We start from the raw sequence: 14,321 nt of genomic DNA, 5'->3' as shown, positions 1-14,321 counted from the left end.
TCTAGCGTCGGGTAAAACGGGGACGTCACCGTTTTGGACAACTTCAAATAATGTCACCGTTTTGTCCGACAGTGCTACATTGTAAAAACATGGCGTTCATCGCACTCCTCGTGAGATTACCAAGCAACATAAATATGATACTGAAAGCTTAAAATCTAACAAATTCAAAGAAGCACTTACCGAGTTTACACCTGCCTGTATTAACCGCCTACAGAACCCACAAAACACAAGAAAATAGTTGAATAAATTTTAAAAAACTTCCGAATACACGCTGAACCAAGCAGAGGTCACTAACTGTTCGAAAACCAACTTTTAATGGCAATATGAACATTACGAACGCCTGCTGTAAGTAATACTGTGTTCGTAGTTCTCTGGTAATACTAATTTTAGCCGCTCTTTGTAAAACTTACAGAACCTATAGAAATAGGTTCTGTAAGTTTTCAACGAAAAGTTCAACGAAACAAGGCAGGGGGACTCATTGAGCACTATGCTCTTCAATTTAATGATGGAGAAAAACTTCAAAACCATTAACAAAGGAAAATAATACAGAATGTGGAACAATATAATAATTCTTTCTGGTATTGCTCAGATCTGTGATCCTCTTGGACTGCTTAGCGCTTGCACAATTACGGCCGAGATTATAATGCAAATTCTTTGGCAAGAAAAGCAAGGCAGCTCCACACCTTCAATATCACAGCAAACAAACTTAATATAAGAATATCAGTAGAAAAAACTAAATGTATAGTGATTAGTAAAGAACCGAGTAGATGCAAACGAGAAATAGACGGCAAAATTGTAGAACAAGTAATGAAATTCAATTACCTAGGAGTAGAGATCACTAGTGACAGGGATATAAGAACAGAGACCACAAGGCAAGCATCAAAAGCGGCAAGAGTAAGTGGTTGCTCCAAAAAACCATATGAGGAAACAAATATCTGACCACGGAAAGCAAAATGAAAGTATACACGACAACAGTAAGACCAATCCTAACATATGCAGCGGAGACAAGGACCGATACAAGAAAGACGAAACAACAAATCAACAATATCGAAATGAAAGTATTAAGATCAATAGCGGGCATATCATTAAAAGACAGACAAACCAACAGAAGTATACGCGAAGAATGCAAAATTCAAAATATTAACGGGTGGATAAAAACAAGAACAGATAGATTAGCGAACATCTGTAAAAACAACAAGCCGTATAGCAGAAGACCCGTTGGAAGGCCGCCAAAAAGGTGGAAAGATAATGTACAGTCAATAACCACTAAAACAGAATAAGAGTCAGACAAACAGGAGTAATCCTCGCACGAAGAAGAAGAAGAAGACAAACAGAACTGCACAAGCACGTGGTTATAACGATGTATTTACTACACTGACACGACCGTTTGCAAGACAAGGATGCCAATTACATTTTCTGGCGCTGCTGAGTGAACATTCAGGGTTTTCTACCGATATAGGGTATTTAAAAACTGTAATAACTCGTGACACGCACTGTTTTCTTCCTTATTTAAAATGTCCAAACATAGATATTAACAAAACTTACTAGATGGCGTACTTAACTCAATTTTAGTTAATTTGTGACATTCATGGTATTCCCCGAGACCCTTCAATTATTTTTGTTCTATTTTATTCTATTCCAATAAAGATGAAAAATGAGTTGCTATAAATAGTGCATAAATACACATATAAGATTTTTTGCACAAATCGCATTTAGTAATTTTTAAAAGAGACCCCATTTTCAATTCTGAGGGGGGCTCCGACGTAGTTTATTAAATCACTGATTATTATAACCTGGGTAGCCTAAAACTTTTGCATTTTAAATTTTAGTTGCATTTTTAATGGTGTTTTACTTTTTATTCTTCGACGAGTAGATGAATTTATGCATCGTTAAGTATTAATAAAAATATGAAACATTCTCTAGAGAAAAGACGGAACATTAGGTCTTTGTGCCTGTGAAAAAACGGTTAAATAAAAAGCTATTTTCAAACATATTATCTAACATCAACACTTTTTCCCAATACTCAAACGCAACAATGACAAGAATTCAATCACATTACATCGATGACATTGATATTTTTTCTACGATCGGTATCTGTAACATAAAAACACACTGTTGATTGGATAATACTGTAACATGCTCGGTTAATACAACAAAAGATTTTATGCAAATTAACTGCTGTCAATTAAAAAGAAGTTACGAGGCACTTACGAAGATTAAAAATATAAATCGAACTCTTTGTTGGATTCATTAACATGTATATTAAAACCATCCTTTTCTATTATTTTGTATCGAAACCATTTTCATTTTAACCCTAATGAGGAATTGTATGCGTCATTAAGGTCTACTTAATCCAGAAAATCACTGTATTATATACGATCTTTCCGTTCTTACTTTAAGAACGTACCTTGTATATAACCTTACTCCGTTTGTCTGCATATCAAACTATAAAACTAAGAGCCAAGGTTGATATAATGACAAGGCTACGAAAATAAGTGTGAAAGTTAAGAATGTATGACGAAGATTTCGTATGTACATTTTTTACTTCCCATAATAAAAAATAGGATACCAAGAGACAATCGTTTGTATAGCAAGGACAATGAGATTTTGTATGCGTGAAGACATGAATAGGACTATTGTTTGTTTTATTCACGGTTTATCCTACGGCAGATCTAGAAAAGTCTTTTATTTTCCAATATTTTGAGGGAAAAAGTAAAATCTTTCATATATGTAACCTCTTAGAAAAAATTATTGCATCACTTTTAGCAAACAATATAGACGCATAAGAATATAGAGCGTTTATATTCTTTACTTATAGTAAGAGACAGAATTTACCAAAAAATTATTGGAAGTGAAATTGTATACAGTTGGTACAATATAAATCCCCCTGCACGTCATCCGCGTTATAGTAATTGACGTCACATGATACCAACACAAAATATTTAAGTCGTAGGTCTATTCTTACTTGGAATATTTTAGCCAAGTACATTGGAATTGTATGGATGGAATCACGGTCACTAGATATATTTTATTATATACACGTAGAAATAATATTTAGACTGTAGGCGTGTATATTCGCGTTCTCAAACGACCGTGCAGCCAACTGCTGCAAAATAGATAATTAATAAAACAGGGATGAATGTCAAAATACGTCTACGTCAACCAATCCTCTGTAGAAAGAGTGACGCACTACAACTACCTCGGCACCATAATAAATGAAGAATAGACCAACAACCAGGAGATTAGAGCACGCATCGGAAAAGCTAAGATTATTGGACAAATTGACACCAAATGAGGATGCTATAATGGTAGATAAGGGCTTTTTGATAGAAAATGATTACATTGAAAAGAAAATCGAATTAATTAGACCGCCATTTTTGAGACAAAGAAAAAAAATATTATCGATGCAAGATGCTCTTTGTACTGCTGAAACTGCTTCAGTAATAGTAAAGAATATATTACTTTATAAATTCAACTACATACGTACTAAAAAAAAACAAAAAATGTACAGCCCAAACCTTCAAAATGCTCATGTCCAATAAATTCTTCGTGAATCATCAGGTTGTACCTTTTTTACAAAGTAAAGGCAGGTCACATCTAAAATAAAAGGGAAGTACTTAAAAATCAATTAATAACAAACCAGTTTCGCCGTCGTTTACACCTTACACTAACGACTTGAAATAGTAGTACAGTACTATTCGTGGGATGACACTATTAGTACCGCCTTTATTATTGATTTCGCTTTCACTATAGTACATTTAAAAATTGCTGAAATTTTTCTACTGTAGAACACGCAGTATTCTTTACTAATGCGTCTTTGAACTGATTCAGAAGAAATAGTAATTGTTAATAAACTGTCAATGATTCGACATAAACTAAAGTTCGGAAGTGTGGTATCCGTATTATTGTAAATGCTATCTGAAATGTCTCAACAAATAATTCACACTTAACTTCCACTCTTAAACATGCTTCATCATTGGATTTTTCTCACAACGGCATTTTTTGCAAAGAATTTCGATAGTACGTAGAGTATGACAAGCTAGAAGTATCTTATTGCGCGTTGACCGAATTTTATATTATTAAATAATTCACTTTTTCTCTGATCGTCAAGCTGAAAAGAACGAGCTCCCAACGTTAAATTCACTGTAGTACTTTCCGGTATTTAAATATTTCTTTAATTCGGAACTATTACATTTTGGAAACAAGATGCAAATTATTGTTGAACTGTACTTGTAAACATCTTTGGGACCCCTGGTATTCACAGTTACTTTTGGCATATTTTATTTCCTTTGTCAGCCCGTTCGAGAATAGTCTAAGAAGGCAAACGATTTTTTCCTTAATCATTTCTATCAATGGGTTATCAATTCAAGGACTATTAAGATTGTAACTCTAAAAAAGCTTCTCGATTTTATGATTTTCTATACCTACTCATTTCAATAAACATTACCTGATAAAATCTAGAAGGTTTTGGTACAAATTGTTTTGGATTAACGTGAAAAAACCGAGTATAAGAGAAGTGTCTTTCTGTAACTTTTGTAATCTAGATATAATTCTCAGTCAGCATAACGAGCATTGTTATAAAATCTTTACTAATGTATTCAAGTGTGACAGAAGAGTAGGCGCTGGATTCGTTACCACAAGCGACACATATCAATTTCATCTTCCCATGTACTTTACGATTTTCTACGCTGAGCTCTATGCAGTGATCAAAGATATCCCGCATATAAATTCTCATACTACTCCTAACTCAATTATCTTAAGTGACTCACTAAGCGCCCTTCAAACCCTTAAGCAGATCTATCTTAAAGGTCCTCTTGAGAAACTTTTAAAACTCGAACTCATGCAGGCTCAAGAAAATTCTAGAATTATCAGATTTATATGGGTACCATCCCACATTGGCATTGTAGGCAACGAAATAGAGGACCATTGCTATATGTGCCAATATAGAAAAAGCCGGGGAGTGGTATAAAAGCTTTTATTAAGAATCGAGTTTTGTGCAAGTAGAAAAACGAATGGCAATCTTCTTAAGGGGTGTAGAGTTGTGTTACATAGGTAGCACCTTTTATTGGAACAACCACATCGAGCGTCATAGACGGGAGATGGTTCTTGATAACTGGTCCTCATTAGACAATTAACTCTCAGACTCCGGACTAATCGAATCTTCGAAAGGAGCAGTTACAAGTATAATAAAAAGATTAAAATGCAAATCAGATATCAGAATAGGCACATGGAACGTGAAAATCATGGCACAGGAAGGTAAAATCAATAATGCAATACAAGAAATGGCACAAATGAAATTGAATATTCTGGGAATAAGCGAAATGCGTTATCCAGGTTCACTAGCCGCAAATATCGGGGAACACCGCGTTTACTATTCTGGAACAGATAACGGCACACATGAATTAGGTATCGGCATTATATTGACAAAAGAAGTGACAAAATTTGTAGACAACTTCATCCCAATCTGAGCAATTGTGATGATTATACAACTTAAGCAAGACCAATCGACATCAATATAATTCAAGTGTATGCACCTACAACAGAAAGAATAAAAGAAGAGATAGAAGAACTATACCATAGCATTAATCAAGTCGTGAAAAGGTTGAAGCAAGACCTAACAATTGTCATGGGTGACTTCAACGCCAAAGTTGAGGCTAGCAAAACATCATTTGCAGTTTTACCGTTTGGACTAGAAAACCGAAACGATAAATAAGAGGTATAGGAACAGCTGTACATCTGTCAAAATATACCCGGGGACAGACATAAATTCTTATCATGTACCAGTTGTAGGTAATTTCAAAGTCAGAATTAAGAAGGTTACAAGTAAGTCGATGAAGAAGTATAATGTTAGAAAACTGAGATACCAATGTTCGACTGAAGGTGAGTAAACACCTCAATACAAACGTGCTTAAATGCAGAAATGCAGGAACTATAGACGAAAGTCTGACCATAATACAAGAAACAGTGAGAGAAATAAAAGAATAACACCTGAAGAAAGATACAAAGAAACGGAAATCGTGAATGACAGATGAAATACTTGAACTTATAGACCAGAGAAAAAAAAACAAAGAAAATCTTTAAGAATATACAAGAATACATACCATCGTCAGAAAAAAGATAAGAGAAGCCAAAGAGAAACAAAAAACAGAACAATGTCAAGAAATAGAGGAGTATCATAGTCGATATGATAACGTCAATGCCCATCGAAAGGTGAAGGGAATAGCTGAAAAGTTTCGAAAACGCAACAGCAAAAAATAACAGATGATGAAGGCAATCTTGCCATAACCAATGAAGATAAAAAGAAAGCATGAGAAGAATACTTGGAGAAACTTTCCACGGCCTTAGAACAATACAAGAACCCTCCATTGAAAAAAATTCAGGTCCGAAATTCTACCAGAAGAAATAACGGCAGTCGTCAGACAAACAAAGGATCAAAAGGCACCGGGACTTGATGAAATTCCTGCAGAACTGTTGAAGCTGTTAGATGTAGAACAAATAAAAATAATAAATGAAATATACAAGGCAGGAAAAATACCAGTAGAGTGGCTCAAATCGGAGTTCGTACCATTGCTTAAAAAACCAGGAGCACAAGTTTGTGAACACCATAGGACCCTAAGCCTAATGAGCCATCTCCTGAAGCTGTTTTTAAAAGTCATCCACACAAGCATTTACCGGAAATGCGAGGAACAAATTGCGCCCAATCAGTTTGGATTTGTGAATGCCGCTGGTACGAGGGAAGCTTTATTTAACGTGCAGATATTGTTTCAGAAATGTAAAGATGTCAGCTATAATGTTTTTGTATGCCTGATTGATTACAAGACAGCTTTCCATAGAGTCAGGCATGAACAAATGATAAAAGTGTTGAAGAGGATAGTGATTGCCGGAAGAGACGTAAAAATAATAGCTAACCTGTATTGGAATCAATCAGCTATGCTCGGAATTGATGAAGATTATACAGATCAGGTCAAAATCTTAAGGGGAGTGATCAGGGGTGCATAATTTCACCACTGATATTCAATCTGTACTCGAAGCACATTTTTGAAGAGGGAAGAGGCTCTAAGAGATATTGATGAAGGCATCTCAATAAATGGAGTCAATCTCAATAACCTGCTGTATGCAGATAAGCCAATAGTGTTTTCCAATAGCATAGAGGGGCTGCAAAACTTAATGAACAAAATAACGGAAACAAGTAGAACACATGGACTGGATATAAACACCAGCAAAACCAAGCTAATGATCATCAGATAGGAAAACATAACTGGAGCGAATCTGTATATGAACCAAATGAGAATTAAACGTGTCTCACAGTACAACTACTTGGGAATTATAATCAATGCGTCGTGGGATAATATGCTAGTAGTCTAGTCTAGTATGCTAACGTGGGCACCAATATTTTTAACGAACTCTACAAAAATATGAACTTCTCTTAAAAACTATTCTCTTATTATTTTATGTTGGTATAGTAAAGTGTATAATTATTTATTAAAACTATTAACACCTCCGATATACACCTCTAATCATAAATTAACATTACTTTTATTTTTTCCATTTGGGTGCACTTTCTCTCAAAAACGTCAATCGATTACGAACTCTTTCTATGTAACGATCACACGGCAACAATAAATTCTTTATGATGCTTTATTATTTCTCTTAATTATAGCTGATGTCTCGGCTTAGCGGCTAAACACAACCCATTTAGATAAAATTATATATTAGACTAGGCAACAACGACAAAAATGAGTTTTTGTAAATACCGAAAATTTAATTAAATTATAGAAAAATATTAGAGGACCTAAATACCATCTACTTCGCCTTATAGTACAATGAAAAGTGAAAGGAAAGAGATGGATTGGTCGAAAGAAACTTTCATGGCTGCGTAATATTAGACAATGGTGTGGTTCCACAGTAGAAGAATTATTTCGCGCAGCAGCCGACAGAGAAAGTTTTCAGGAAATTGTAAACATGATGACGGCCAACGTTTGAATACGGACACGACTCCCAAAGAAGAGGAAGATAGAAAAATATGAGAATTTAAGATATTTTTATTTGTTTACCAATTACGTCCCAAAATGCATATTTATTGACAATTGACTAGAATTATTATAGAAAATCCTGTACCTACAGTAATTTTTAAGCCGAATTTTTAGGTTTTTATATTACTTCAATATATTCTATGTAAAGACTTATTAGAGTAGCTAAAAAATCTCTAGAATAGCTTAAAAATTATTAAATCTCGTGAAAATATTCTATAAAAGGACGATTCGTGAAGTAAAGATTATTTAATATTGAGAAATAAAGACTATTCTTAAAACGTCTGTTTGCTTTATGATATAGTTAAAATTCAAATTATGGATTGAATTCACTACTAAAAAACCCCAGAAAAAAGTCTATCAAAGAACCCCATAGAGCAAACACTAAAAGGAAAATATGAAACGAGGAACGTCTGCCGCCCTCTCTGTAACCTTTGACGTTTTGTCACCTGTCTTTATAAACCATGTCTCCCAATCCAGTCCAATCCAATCCTGGACTCCATTCCTTCAAAAGGCTTTAGAAAGCGTAAAATAAGAATCTCCCTATTTTAACATTATCCCTCATATACTTCCTAACCCAGGAGTAAATTAACTCATGCGACCATCTTAAGAGAAGACAATGATGCTCAGAATAGTTCCAAATTGACAGAAAAAGACACCTGAGTGCTCCAGATGCCTTCACTATCCACTCCGTGAGTGGCACAGCGGTAAGCGTTCGGTACTCATATCCTTACTTAGATAAAGAAAATATTATTTTACATTTGCTTGATCAAGATCCAACAGTTAGCGTAAGAAATATGGCAAGAGAAACAAATACTTCTTCTTTAAGTACTTAACACCTTGACTGCGGTGATAGTTAGTCCAGGTCCTTCAGGTTTGGTAAATGTATGCACTTTTTTTTGGAAGTGGTTTTTCTTCAGGTGCTTGTGATAAATTATAAGCTAACTGACGTCTCAATTCTGTAATGCTCATTTTTGTTTCAGAGCACATATTGAATGTAATTAAACTATTAACAATAGCTATTCCGAATATCATCTCAAATACTACTTTCCTAAAAAAATTAATAAGAAAGAGATATTAAAATTATAACTGATTTTTTTTTACCGGTACCTATTCAAGCTTCGACGTAGCACTGTATGGTAAGATGACATCTGGTCAGAATAATCTACGCCTTTCTTTGCAGAGTTGTAATCAGTTATACATTTCGGTTTCACAATATCCTCTTTTTGCCTATTCTGCTTTCCTGTTGGAATCAACTGTTTAGTATGGGCTGGGACACTTAAAATCATTAAAACAGGTCTCTTATCCATCCACTTAATAATTCTTAGTACATCTTTCTTTTTTCCAATGACTTCTGTTCGCTTCATCTTCTTGGACTGGTTAAAAATAGATGGTATTCTTTTTCTGTTACCTCTTAGAGTCCCACAGAACATCATATTTTCTGCTAACAATCTTTTAACGAGAGGTACTCTTAAATAAAAGTTATCAGCAAATAATATTTTGCCAGCTTTATCTGTGATACCTTGAAGTAATTTTAGAACAATTGCTTCAGAGTGTGCTACATTAACTGGTTGTTGTTCCTTTTTTTCCTGTGTAAATACTTACATTAAAAGTATAGCCTTCTGGAGAACAGAGTTTATATAGTTTCACTTTAAATTTATGAGTCTTATTGGGGATCATCATCATTCAATCTTCGCTTATCCACTGCTGGACATAGATCTCCTTCATAATTTTCCATCTATTTCGATCTTGTGCCTCTTGCATCCAATTCCTATGACAACGTTTTAGATCGTCAGTCCAACGTGTTGGTGGACGACCTCTGCTTCGGTAGGCATCATCTCTTGGTCTCCATTCCAGTATCCGCTTTGTCCATCTATTATCTGTCACTCGTACCACGTGACCTGCCCAGTTCCATTTCGGTGTTGCTACTCTCTCTCTCTACTGCATCAGCCACCCCTGTTCTTTGTCGTAGCTGGCGATTTGGGATCTTGTCTCCTAGTGAAACGCCCAACATAGCACGGATCTTTTGAACTGTTCTCCTTGTCATGGTCAACGTTTCCGCACCGTAGGTTAACACTGGCAAAACGCACTGATTAAACGTTTTTCTTTTAAGGCATATTGGTATATCAGACGATTTGAAAATATGGTTCAGCTTGCCGAAGGCTACCCAAGTCAGTCTTATGCGACGGAGAAGCTCAACGGTTTGGTTATCTTTTCCTATGCGAATCTCTCAATCTTATTGAGGATGTACTTACGAAAATAGTCTCCCTCTGAAAGGTACCATAGATTTATCTATAACGAGAATGTTACCAGGCTCCATTATTCTTTGAAAATTTTGAATCAACTTCGTAACTAAATTTTTTATTTTGCATAATCTATTAGTGGTATCAGGTGTCTTATTATTTTTAAAATAAAGAAATTTCAATAAAAACAAAAAGCGGTCTCTAGTTAAAACTGTTGCGATAAATTTATTATAAGATATATCATATTTAGACCAATACAAATTTAAATGTGGTTACTGAGTGAGACCCATTGCGATTATTACCCCTAGAAAGGCTCTTATTTCAGTTTTGTTTGTGGCTGTCCATAAATTTAATCTGGATTTTCTTGAGTATCGCATACTTAATTGCTGAACAGCATAAATGTTGGTTTCATTAACAATAATATCCAATATTTCCTCAGTTACGAAATGACTAAAAACGTCTACTGGTTTCTGTACCGCATGTGGTTCAATACCAACTAATGTATTCTTTCTTACTATAAAATCGTCACCATCTTCTACATCGTCAAAATTACACTATTCATCACTATCACTATTCTCAGCACTCTGTTCATTATTATCAGATGGAACATGCTCATATGGTGTAGTAATAATTTCGTCATCACTATCAATAAAAGAATTTAAATCGGAGGATGAAGAAGATTTAGGAAATTAACTTTTATCTAGCAATGAATCGTCACTGTCAAAGGGATCTTCGATACTGTCGACATCAGATGAAGATTGAGTGGCTGTCTGCTCATTCTCCATATCGAGTTCATCAGCCTGTTCGTTATCTATTTCGTGTTCGTATAAGCTGTTGTTCGTTTTCATTATTAAAATTTTAATGGCATTCAATCAACCCTGTATCATCATGCAATTCATTTAAAATAGTATTTGTTTTCTCTCCAAAGTTTTTATGATCACTGATTGTTTGCTCATTTGCAACTTCTAACACATTTTGTTTCACTATATCAACCATATATCTTGCCTTTTTCGACATTTTAACAAGTACTGTTCACAAACTTAAACTGAATATATACAGCGACAAGCACCAACAAGTTGAAACGAATGAAAATGACACATGCCTCCCGGGGTCCGTTACGTATAGTAACAATAAATTTTTGTTTATGTGCGGCACATGTCTCCGGGTGCATGTCTCATATTACCGACATCAGTAGTGAGAATTCAAAATTTGCTATCGATAGCTATTTGTTACACTGAAAATGACGTACAAATACCATTTTTATCGCTACCGCAAGATGCGAAGATTTGACCAATTTTACTACAGCACAGTTGAAAAATTACGCACATGCCCCTGGGGATACGTGACGCAGTCAACGTGTTAAAGGATACTTAAAGAGCAGATTTTTGTAAAACATTGCAAGAAAGAACAGGCCTCAATCCAAATTTTTTTAAATGCTTTCTTTTTACGGACGAGGATATCCTTACGCTACAAAGTATGTTTAACTTCCATAATGCGCACTACTGGTGTGAATAGAATTCACGAGTCAAAAGGACATTACATTACCAACACTCATTAAAAGTTAATGTCTAGTCAGAAACTTCGGGTAATAAATTAATAGGTTATCATATTCTACCTGAAAATTTAAATGGTAATATGTACTGATTTGTTAAACAATTGCTTATTCGAGATATTAGAAGATTTAACGCTAAACGAGCGAAGATCTTTATTTTTTATGTACGATGGAGCTCCACCGCACTTTGAGAGAAGGTGTCGTAATTGGTTGAATAACCATTTTCCGAATCGATGGATTGGTAGAGGTGTAGAAGCTCCGATTCATTAGCCTCCTCGATCATGCGATTTTATTCCTTTGGGCTACACGGTTTGGTCGTATGTTAAGGAAAAATTCTTCCTCATCGCCCTTTAATTTGATTTTTACTAAACAAAACTAAAGCCATTTTCCGATCCCTCCGTAAATTTACAGTTACTAAAAGATGACCTTGATTGCATATCGGAATGGTGCTCTACTTGGATGCTGCCTCTTAATGTGGACAAATGCGTAGTTCTTCACATGGTAAAAATAATCCCTGTCTTCCTTACTCTATTAATGGGCGCGTGTTAAAAACAGTGAAATCACATAATGATCTAGGTGTTATAATTGATAACAATCTAAGTTGGTCGGAACATATTTTGCATATTTCTAAAAAAGCTAACAGTAAATTATATCTACTAAATAAAAGTTTGCGAAAGTGTCATTTATGAGCTCAGTTCATCTGTATAAACTGTACGTTCGTCCAGTTCTGGAATATTGCGGAACTGTTTGATGTCCGCTATTAGTGCGCGATCGTAATATTCTCGAAAACGTACAGCGACAGTGCACTAGGATGTCTTTTGGTCGCTCAAGACCTACGTATACAGAAAGACTGAATCTAGCCAATCTTACTACAATTGAACAACGTCGACTTCGAGACGATTTAATTATAACGTTTCGGATAGTAAAATACAACCTTGGAAATGCGGAGATATGTTTATACTAGACAATGACAATCGTCTTCGTGGACACAAAATTAAGTTTAAAAAGGAAACTTTTTTAACAACAACTAGACAATTTTTTCTCTATAATCGAGTGTTCTCGATATGGAATAGCCTTTCGGCTGAGATCATAGATGCTCCATCTCTCAATATTTTCAAAAATAAACTGGATGACCATTTGCTCCATAGTTGAACATTTAATTTGTACTAAACACTTGCTATTACCTATGTTTTTGTATATTTATTTAGTTAGTTAGTGCTTAATATGTAACTATTGTAATGTAACCATTTAATTGTACACTATACAGGGTGAGTCATGAGGAACTTCACATACTTCTACCATATGTAGAGTCCCTCAGGGAGCATATCATGTGGCCACTAAAAAATGTCAACTCCTCTTCTTTATTAATTAACAGGGTGATTTGTGTAATTGACCATTTATTTCATTTTACTGTAGTGTTTATACGGCTCATTTGATGTTTTAAATTTTTGCATGATACAGTACACTACTATCAAGCATTCGACTGGTATTAGCTAAACTAAAAAATTCCAGGACTGGCTTTGGAAAAATTAATTTAGGGATTCGTATTTAATATTACACCCTGTATATATTTTTTTTAAAATGCAATAAGTGATTTTCACACTACATAAATAGCCAATGAAAACGACATATCCGACAATGTTGTCGCACTTTTATTAAATTTTTAGTGAACGATCAAATCTTACCAAAAATAGAACAACCATAATGAAGTATCAAATTATAAGGTAATTAATTTAAACAAATGTTATAAATTTCAAACATTTTAATTAAAATGAGTTCCTACAACATAATCTAATACGTAGAAAATTAACATCTTTACTGTCACTTTGTATTATCTCTACGATAGAATCAATTGTTTTTCAATTTTAAATTTTTACTCATAGATCGTATTGGGGCATTATTTTCGATAAATAATAAATTAAATTGATTAAAAAGTCAAACCTCTTGTATGTGTTAGTTTTTGTTGATTGTAAATAATTAAAATTTTATGTCAAATAATAATACATTGCATCAACTGTACTAAATAAAAATAAATCTAAAAAAGTTTAAAATGAAGGTTGGCGTTGACCGTTTGACGTTTCTTGATATTTTATACCCATTGTCATTATTGTCATTATCAATTGTTATTTATGTGTACAAGAATACATATTTCTTCTGTCATATCTACGTTAAGTACATTGTGTTAGTTTTGGTAGATCTTTTGTTACTTTCGTTCAAAATGCCACATAAGTTTTCGACCACAGAATATGCAGACATAATATTTGTTTATGGATTCTGTAATGGGAATGGTAGGGCTGCTAGTAGAGAATATCGCAGGAGATTTCCTAATCGTCGAACTCCCAGTCATCCAACATTTGGGTCAGTTTTTAATTATTTGCGAGAAAATGGCACTTTTCCTAGTGGAACAACAGAGCGACATGTAGATGAAGCGCAGGAAGATGACATTATGGACGCCGTTACTATGAACCCTACAATAAGCACTAGACAAGTAAGTCG

This window comes from Diabrotica undecimpunctata, chromosome 9 (assembly GCF_040954645.1).
Source record: "Diabrotica undecimpunctata isolate CICGRU chromosome 9, icDiaUnde3, whole genome shotgun sequence".
NCBI classification, from domain to species: domain Eukaryota; kingdom Metazoa; phylum Arthropoda; class Insecta; order Coleoptera; family Chrysomelidae; genus Diabrotica; species Diabrotica undecimpunctata.
This window is presented reverse-complemented; position numbering follows the sequence as displayed.